The following is a 9,832-nucleotide window of genomic DNA, read 5'->3' as shown; positions in this document are numbered from 1 at the left end:
CTCCGCCATCATCCCGCTTGGGTGCGGCAAACGAGCTAATCCCTCGTTCGCCATTCGTCAATCGGAGTCATGTGACAGCTCCGAGGAATATGATTGGAGCATGAGCGATAGACCCGCCCCCAGGTGGAAGTATCATGAGTTTTTATTATAGTTTTATAATTTACTGGCAAAGTTGGGGAGAGGGAAGAAGAACCTGGTGCTGAAGGACATATCCACAGTAATAATAGCCAGCTTCCATAAAAAGGACGTAAGGAACAAGTTCAAGTGCTACAACCAACAATCATTTTATTTATTTATTCATCTGCTGATAATTATCTCGAGTTGCTCGTTAATTGTTTATCCTAGAAAATGTTGGAAATGGTTATTTTAGCATCAACAGTTTTACAGTTACAGCAGCACATCAAAACAGAAAGAACAATAAGGCACAACAACAATAAGGCTTGTAATAGGGATATTAAAGATAGAATAAAGCATTGGCATTAAAGCTATATACAGCTATAAACTGATTGCAGTAGATCTTCATTTCAAAATTCCGTGCTCTCAAGTGGGTGTGTTTTAAATGTGAAAATGGGATCTTTCTTTATACACTGTGTTTATGGTGCTCTAATCTTCTTGTACATTCTCCTGGATGTGGACATCACCTAATACATTTAGGTGGAGTTAGTCTGTGTCTGAAACAGCTTGCACTTGACCACCAAATAAGAATACCTGTGCAAATCATATTCCTATCCCGCTGGTGTAAACTGGAAGAATAAGTATACAAATGTGAATAAACTCTGTAAATACATCTTTAGAGACCTTCAGTTTTGTTTTACCTGAACTGAACTGAACTTTGAATGTGATTTAAAAAAAGAAACGTTTTCCTGAAAATAATTAATATCTTCTCCTTCTCTTATTTCTGTGCTGCAGCAGTATGTGCTGCAAATAATATGTCACAACTCACAGTAGCAATAATAAAGCAGTAATTTAGTCATAACTAATATGACAAGACAAGAAAGATAAAAGATAAAATAGAGGAAGTGTTTGACCAGTGTTTATTTGCCCAAAACAATTTGAGGTAGTAATCTAGATCGTTATTATGCTGAATTACTCAAAATAAAAACAAGCTGTATCAGTTTCTTTAATACTTTTTATTTATTAATTTATTTATAATGAAGCTAAGAATTATATCCATAACTCATACTGTTTTGGACTAAGCTAACAGTCATCACATTGTGGTTTTATAATCAAATTTTAAACATGAATAGATTATGTGCATTGTTTAAAAAGTGATACAAAGTTCCTAAAAGCACACAATAAAAACTACTGCAGGCTACTATGGATTACTTTTATTTGAATGCACTACATGTGATTTAATGTTAGTTCTGAGATAGAAGGTTCCACACAGCTTTGACCTTAGTTCAACCAAATCATCAGAGTAATTACAATAATTTTCAATGTGAATTCAATCATGTAGGCCTCACCTGTTTGTCCCAGTGAAAAAAAAAAATCTGGTAATCTTAGACACCGAAATACTTGTATTTACCTGTAATGTACTGCCAAGATGTGTTCAACTTCTGATTCCTTGTATGCTCGAAGACTGTGATCTTTTTCATACCAGCCCAAATATCCCTCACATCCTGTGTTTATTATGGCATGTGCTATATCTCCATAATCTTTTATGAAACAGTTTAATGATTAGTTGCTGGAGCATAGACTCATTCATTACATAAGTGCAGCACAAATAGGGACAAATTAGGACGTTATCAAACATAAAGATGAGATATTGAACATTTGCCACTAGATGGTGCTGCATTGACACGTTGTTTGCATTGAAATCATTTCCCAAAGTAAGAGAAACACATGAACTAACCAACATGAATAGTTTATTAGTAACACATACAGCTAAAACCAACACTGTCTACCACAACAGTTCTGCATTCTTTTAAACAGTTTCAGCTAAAAATGAAGAGGTGTTAATTGCATGTCATTTTTGAGGCTTGCACTTTGTTGTGCTGTTTGACTAAACCATTTCATTGCATTTAACTAGGAAAGAGAACTTCAATATTGGCTACAACATTAATGCAAAGTCACACATCAAATCCTGCCCTTCTCATCTCTGTATGGTTTGGTTTGGTATAAATGCATAAGAATTTCCTGGTTACAAACTACTTTGCGATTCAAGCTGGATAACACATTTGCATAGTTCTTTTAAAATTATCAGCCATGGAAGTCATTGTGTAGATGTTGAAACATACAATAAACAAAGTATTCATATTTAAAGGGAATTAAGGGAATAGTTTTGCACTCTTATGGCTTACAGTATAGACCTGTTTTTAACATGAGTGGACCACTCTCCCTGACCTCTGACTCTTGTGGTGTTAATCCCGTCCTGTACGAGTCGATACACATGAACTCTCTTCTTGACCACTTGATCTCAGACCGGCACTGGCCCTTCCAGTGTTGTGAATAATTGTGGCCTGCCTTGTAACATGGATACAGCAGCTAGAGATTCTAAATATATCCATCTGGTGTGTGAAGAGCTCGAAGGCATGAAGATCATGTACTTGTGCTGGAAACCTACACCTTACTCTGTTACTTTCTCATCCATTGTGTGTGTTTCTGACTCTCAGTCTGTGTCACATTTAGAACATTGTTTAAATAAGGTTCTCTTTAAAGCTGTTCTCCTCTTATTGCATGTTCCTCATTCTTAAACTTCTAAAATTTAGAGGCTGTCATTCTCATGCAGCAGTAAATAAACCACCAGCAGCTTGAATGTGTGTGTCCATCAAGATATGAAGGGCGACAGACCTATAAGAACAGAGGATTTTAAAATAGAGAATTCAGATAAGTACATAATATATGACTATAAAAATGCATGTCTAACTAAGATGCAACAAATCATTTGAGCGCTAGTATTACATTTGCGCTTCAGCACGCATTCCTCAGTCACCTGTTTTCTCTTAGCAGCACATGTCAGAGAGTGAGTGAAGATAAACCCAGCTGCTTTTCGTATTCATTTCAAGCAGCACTTATGTCCCTTTTTAACTGCAGCCAGCCTTCAACTCTAGGGTCTCACATCACAAGGGGCTGATATGAATATAAACAATTTGTAGTACAGCTGACCATGCCTGGGAGTATTGGCATGTTTAAGCACGGGGACTAATCCTTTCTTGTTGACATAAAAGGACATTACAGACTTAGTGCAGCTCAACTAGACAGGTACATTTCTTAGCATTTGTTATTCAGTGGACCCACAAAGCAGCCACACAAGTAAAGTGCAACACTGTTCTATCTTCAACCAGCAGCAATCTGTCCTTGACTCAAAGATGGTATTGTATTCGGTCTGCAGTGCCATGGAAAGCCCCACTCCCTCCGCTGCTGCGCTGCACAATAACACAAGGGTCAGTCTGTCTTTCCTCCACTGTGTTTTTGATTCACTCCTTAAGGAAAATGTTGAACAGCCTTTGACCTCCAGTGGTGACCTTTTAAATGTGCCGGCCCCACCCACAGAATCCTCTAAGCCTGAGGTTTAAGGTAACTGACCCCTCACCAAGGCTGTAGCCGCCCCAGAGGACATTCAGGTCATGTCCTCAGGTCACATTTAAAAAAATTTTACAATTACACGCACAGTAAATTGGTTGTTTGTGGCTGATTTTGATATATTTTGGAGAAAAATAATATATGTATCATATGTCATGAAAGATGACAAAACTTTAATATGCAATGTAACCAGTATATGACCAATCCAATAAATGTAATAAAGAAAAAACTACATAAGTGTAGTTATGCAAAATACTTGAGTACACTTACTTTTAGTTACTAGGTTTCAGTACATCTACAGAAAATGGAAACTTAACATAATAAAATCACTTTGTTTGCACATGACTTTGTTTGCAAGTCAATAGTTCAGACTGGTAATTATGGAGGACAAAGTCCTCACATTTTACTATAGGACACAATTTACTTAGTGGTTACATTTTGTATTGGAAACCAGCAAGTGAAGCTGCTGTCAAATACAAAACAGTGAAGTAAAAACTACAATATTTGCAACCAAAATATAACTGTCTGCCACAATCATTCTTGATCAATTCGTTAATTCAGTAACTTACACAGGAATAAGTACCCAGATATTTACTGTACTTATTACTTTATTTAGTTCTAGTTCTGTGAGTCTTCATCAATTTCTGTGTTTTAGACCAATACTGGGATAAAATTGACTGAAGCTGGGAAAGAAATGTAGTGTAGTAAAAAGTAGACTTTATATTCACCTCAGAAAGTTATATGGAGCATGAGAAGGTACTGAACTTAAGTAAATGTGCTTTGAGACGGTCCCTTGGTCCCCCCTCACCACCACTCCCCCGCTCCCCCGCTCCCTCCCCCTGTGCGTTCATAGCGCAGCCCGGAGAGGTTTGAATCCAGTCTCTGGCCCTAGACGCCGCCATGCTGAGCTGAGAGACCGACTAAACCAAACTTTGTCACGCTGCTTTCCCAACACTCATCTCCGTACGCAGCTGGACAGAGAGGAAACCTTTCCCCGCAGTGAGTACCAGTCGTTTTCACCCCGGTGCGCACTTGGATTAGCGCTTCTTTTTAGCCGGTTGCTGTTTTAAATTGCTGCGTTATTCCAGCCTCGTACTCATGCGTGCTGTCGCGGACTGCAACAAGCTCAGCTGCACTTGTTGCACGCTGCAGCCGAAACTCTCCCCGAGATTTGAAGCACAAAACTACATCGTTATACTTTTTCTATCTTTGAGTTGTTCCGCTTTTTTGACCGCGCGTAAAAGTTTAAAATCACTTCCCGGCGACTTTTCGAAGTCGAATTGCGAAAAAAGAAAGATGTTCGCGGACGACTGTTGTGCTAAAGAGTCCATGTCGTCGCTGTCACTGTGCTTTAAGTCCGCAAAATATCACCTGAATATAAAGTTACCTGTCCACTGGCCGTGCGTATACAAATCTTTTTAAAGATTAAACTCCCAGAGAACTCTCAAAAATGCCATTTCTGGCACCAAGAGGTCATGCAGAGGTTTTCTACCCTTGGCATGCATAAATCAAGGGTGCTCTTTCACTGCAGCAACAAAAGACCTTTATTGACAGGACTGAAGCACATAACCACCGTTTACATGTAGTATATGAGGCTGGAGCCTCGAGGTGCCATCATCTGAAATAAATACCTGCATGTATCATGCACTGCTGTCTCTCAAGATGTGTTGTAGGAAGTTTGTGCCAGGAGGAGGGGGCTGTCCAGTGCAGTTATAAACCTTTCACCTGCGTGCATGTCTAGCCTTAGTTTGTCTGGAGCTTCCTTTGACTGGAAGGTGTACTGAATTTATGGAGCTGCTTTCTGTCTCACAATCTGACCTCTGGCAAACCCAAGTCCTGACTCTCCCTCGGCGCTGTGCAGCATAATTTCTTAAAGCTGCACCCATCATCACCTTGTTGCTTCTCTTCACCTTCTTCAACCCTAAAGTGAAATGCATAGTTGTGATACGCTGACATTTTTTAAATCTAGACTAAAGGATTGCTTGAACTTGAAATAAGTTTTAGTTTCAGCCATGCTCCTTATACATTGAAGAATTTGTAAAATGACAGCTTAAATACTCTTAAAGTAAAGAAACACTTCTTACACACAGGATTTGCTCACTTTGCATAAGCACAGTGGACGCTTTGAAAGCATGGCAGCCGTGTAGTTTTTGCCCAAATCCAGCTGTTGTCTTACTATTCCTAAATCTGTTTTTCCACTGCTTTGTCAGTGACATTAACCACCCCGCCTCCCAATCCTCTTTGCTCGGTCTGTCACCAAAATGCATGCGTTATGACAGCCCTTCCCTCGTGGCCTCAATAATTAATTCTTCTGCCTCATCGAGTCTGATCCACAGGTCCTTGGCTGGGTCACGTCAGGCACTGGGGCAACCACCCGGATCTTGTCAATATGATGGGCTAGCTGGTGCTTCAGTGGCACCCGGGCAAGCCAGAATCATGTCAGCCAGACCCTCAGGGGGGGCCCAGAGAACTAGCCAGAACAGGATATTGCTATGTGATCATTCACCAGCAGCAGACAAATCATTAAACCAGTGGCTGCGTGCTGCTGAGCAGTGCAGGCATTTCTGTCTGACTTTCCCTCGGGTTAGAGGTTGTGGTTGTATTTGTGTTGTGTTGAGAGGTTGTCAGTGCTTCTTGCAGGATTTGCCTTTGACTGATTAACTCATTAGCTCAATTTTGTGTTTGGTGTCAGAACAAATTGCAAGTCACAGTCGCTGAGTGATGAACGCAGTCATTTTATAGTGTGGATAGTGTGGATTTGCTTTTTCTGGGAGGAATTCTTTGTACATAAAAAGCTTTCCTGGTACTTCCCCTTTTAGGAAAGATAAGTAGTCCATTTAAACATGTGAGTCTGAATGTGATTTGTTTGAATTCTGTTGTTCTGTCTTACATTCATTAGAATCACAGGAGTCACATGTGCTGAATGAAATTATGCAGAATGCTCGTATTGATTATAACTCTGCTGAAGCGCTCACCTTCCTCTTGAGGAGGAGCTTCCTTTTATCAATAATCAATTTAAAATGGGTGGGAAGTAGGCACTGAGTCAGGAACTGTGTGTCTGAAAGGGGGCTTTGTTTTAAATGTGAACTTTGTGCAGAAATGGCATTTGTTTTGGATGTCAGGAGTTATTTACTTGGACGCCTTGTTTGGGTTTCAGGCCGAGCTCTGGCTGTTTGTCAGATTTCTCTCTTGTAAAAAGTTGGAACACTGAAATTGTTTTTTACTGGACTGTATCCAGTGTTGCATATAGGGAGCTCGCATTAAGGCAACATACTGCATCTGCAAAATGCAATTATTCAATCTCTTCACAGGAGCCCCTTTTATAAGAGACACCACGTTTCTGACTGTCATGTAATTGAATAAAGTTTTAATTGGTTTGAAGGTGACCATTTACCAGCCTTCAGAGGCTTTCTTCTCATCACCTCTGCTGAGTTTGGTCGTCAGCCAGCTCCTCGGGTAGAAAAGGTTGGAATATTTGCAAATGGTCTGGGCAGTAGCACTTCACCTCCTGCTGTGGAGGTCACTGTAAAAGGTGTTATGTCTCTGACACATGCAACCCCCTATTGTTCCCACCACCCACTCCCTCCCGCTCATTAGCAATCTTATTATCAAGATTCTCCTGGCAGCCGAGTCAGCAAATTAGATTTTCCTACTTTAATTTAAAATCGTAGGGACTGCACACTGAAGGATGTAATGTTTCACGCACATGACAACAGCAGTGACCTTTCGTATGAGCCTATTGGATGTCACGGTTTTAAGAAACGAGGTCGGTGAGTTTGATTTCCAACAGCCTCATTGTTGTAGTCCTGCAGGAGTTAAAGGGTAGAGGTCAGGAGCCAGTCTTTGGTGCTCTGATGTTGAGGTGCGCTGTGCTAGCGCAGACATCTAAGGCAACCCCCCACCTCCTTCTGAAACATACAGACCCCCTGCCACACCCTAGTTCCCCCAACACCCTCAGGCTGGAATAATTTCCTATTGGAGAAGGAGAAGAGCATCTGGCTCTGCACCCGCAGCATGTGCAGGCACTTTAAGTCTATGCTTGTTGGTTACTGACCATACATAATGCATTGCTGTGTTCCAGAAATGTCTCAGCATAATTGTCTTATGATTGAATGATGATTTTAAAACAGCTGATGCAAAGACATTAGGCTTGGTTTCCTGTTTTTAATTCTGTGCGTTAGCTAACAATCAAGGTAAAACAGTCCACACCCTTAAAGGCTCAGGCGCTTTTAATGTTTTTGATGACTAATGGTAGGTATTGTATTAGCATCCACAGCTCACCAGTTATATTTTTGACCATGCATTTGTGAAAATTGTGCAGGAAACCTGAAGATTCCCAAGATGGTGCACCTACGATCTATGGGAGAGATTGCTGAGTGTGCAGGGGGCTTACTGATGTTTTGCTGCTATTGATAGCTTACTTCGTGTTTTGACAATGTTCCCAGAGTTGTGTTGCCGAGAGCAGGGAGCTGGAAGGGAATGATGTGGGGAGAGCAAGCCTACATACAGTACATTCTGTTACTGTGGAGGATATCGCTGTCTGATACAGATGAATGGAGAAAGTGTTCTGTTTGTCCAACTTTCGTCTGTGATGAAGCGGTACAGTAGTTCCAAACTCGGCAGCATTTGTTTATAGGCGGCGGAGAAAATGTTTGATGGTTCATTTGTCTAATATTTGCATACTGATAGGGAAATCCAGGCATCAGTATATGCAAACTGTCTGTACAGTTAACAAATGTATGTTAGTTTGCAGTTTGTGTCAACCATACAGTGCTAAGAGGGAGCAGCTTCTGGACCTGCAGTCCCCATTCATTCCTTAAGGGAGTGAGGGGGGGGGGGGGGGGGAAACGTCGCACCAACAATAGACACACTCCTACAGATGCACACACAACCTTAACCTCAACCCCCTCCCCCCTTCTTCTCTTCTGTCACCCACCACCCCAAATTCCCCCTCCCCCTCCCCAGCAATTGTGTGCATTGACGCTTTCCAGAGGCGCGATCTCTGCGCTGTCGCTCTCCACTGGAGAGCAGCGTTTTTTACTGCTGTGACAGGGGGAAAGGCAGGTCCTGCCTGTTTTTGTTGCACACTCCGATGGAGACAGTCTGCCACTGACATGCATTGAAGTGAAACAGACCTTTAATGCAAGCACCATCTCTCCATCCTTTGCAGCCTCTTGTGCTTTTTTTTTTTTTTTATCTCTAATGTTTAGTGCACAAGACAGAGGGAGGCAGACCAAAGGAGAGAGGAGAGTGAATGAGAGGGCAAGGAACATGTCTGGAGAGCAGGGAGGAAGGAGGTGACAGACCGTTGGATGATCATATTCCGTTTTTCTTTTTTTATTTGTCACAATAAACAGTGGTGACTTACACAGTAATAACAGTGTGACTAAGCCGTGGTGGAAGAGCCTCTCCTACAGCGCTCTTCTCGCTCTGCCTGCAGGAGCTTCCCACTCTGATTATGGTAAGAATAACGTTGCAGACAGCCTGTTTGTGTGTGTGTGTTGACTGCCGGCATCTCACGATGTCAACACCTTTTTTTTCCTGTGCCACAGTAATCGGGTATCTTTTATAAACATGGTCTGTACAGTGGAGCAGGAGGTCTTCACTATGGTGCAGGCTATTTTTACCCAAATTTTCAGATGGGAGGTAAATAATTTATTGACGTGGTAGATGGCAGGTTCTCATGATTCAGTAAGTGATGTGCCTTAATTGAGGTGATGGCCACCCTCTTCACTTATTGGCTGCTTTTTGAGTTAAGGTCTAACATTTTTAAAATGGGAAAGGGCAGTATGTTTATTTTCATCTATGTTCAAGCAAGATGTGGAAAGAGTTTGTCTTCCCCTGCCAGGCAGTTGTTAGGAATCTCCTTTGAGAGGGGAAGGAGTGGCGTTGCCCTCTCGGCTTGGACATTTCACATTTTCCTTTACCATGCCACAAGCTGCCCTTCTTGATTGTGAAAGACTTGGAAAAGATGCTTGGTTCTACTGTGAGTGCTTGTCTCAGGTGCATTGAAGCTAGCTAACATGTAACATGCAAAAAGCACTATATTTAAAGCTGGGTTTAAAACCGCAGTGTTGTTCTACCACTGAGCAGGTCCTCATCTCTACTGTGCACTGACTGAAACCACAGTCTGTTGTCATTCATGTGTGTCTCCCAGTTTCTTTCAGCACAGTTTGACTGCCTTTTATTGTTCATCCAGTATAGTGTTAAACATTGAGCCAGCGTCCAGGCGCTGTATCATTCCTTACATGTTTAGTTTTGGGTAAAGAACTCTTGTTTTGGAGAAAAACACCACATACATCATCACCAC

The 9,832-nt window shown here is 41.5% G+C and overlaps 1 protein-coding gene across 1 annotated transcript in view; it reads left to right on the top strand.

The window, feature by feature from the left end:
• The first annotated feature begins 4,369 nt into the window (after nt 1-4,369).
• Nucleotides 4,370-9,832, top strand: part of sema4d (sema domain, immunoglobulin domain (Ig), transmembrane domain (TM) and short cytoplasmic domain, (semaphorin) 4D) — a 33,255-nt gene continuing 27,792 nt past the window's right edge. The window contains exon 1 of the mRNA XM_026354148.1: nt 4,370-4,521. The gene's annotated coding sequence lies outside the window, so the exon portion shown is untranslated. The remainder of the gene's footprint in view (nt 4,522-9,832) is intronic.

The sequence above is a fragment of the Anabas testudineus genome, chromosome 12 (genome assembly GCF_900324465.2).
Source record: "Anabas testudineus chromosome 12, fAnaTes1.2, whole genome shotgun sequence".
In the NCBI taxonomy this organism is placed as follows: domain Eukaryota; kingdom Metazoa; phylum Chordata; class Actinopteri; order Anabantiformes; family Anabantidae; genus Anabas; species Anabas testudineus.
This window is presented reverse-complemented; position numbering and strand designations above follow the sequence as displayed.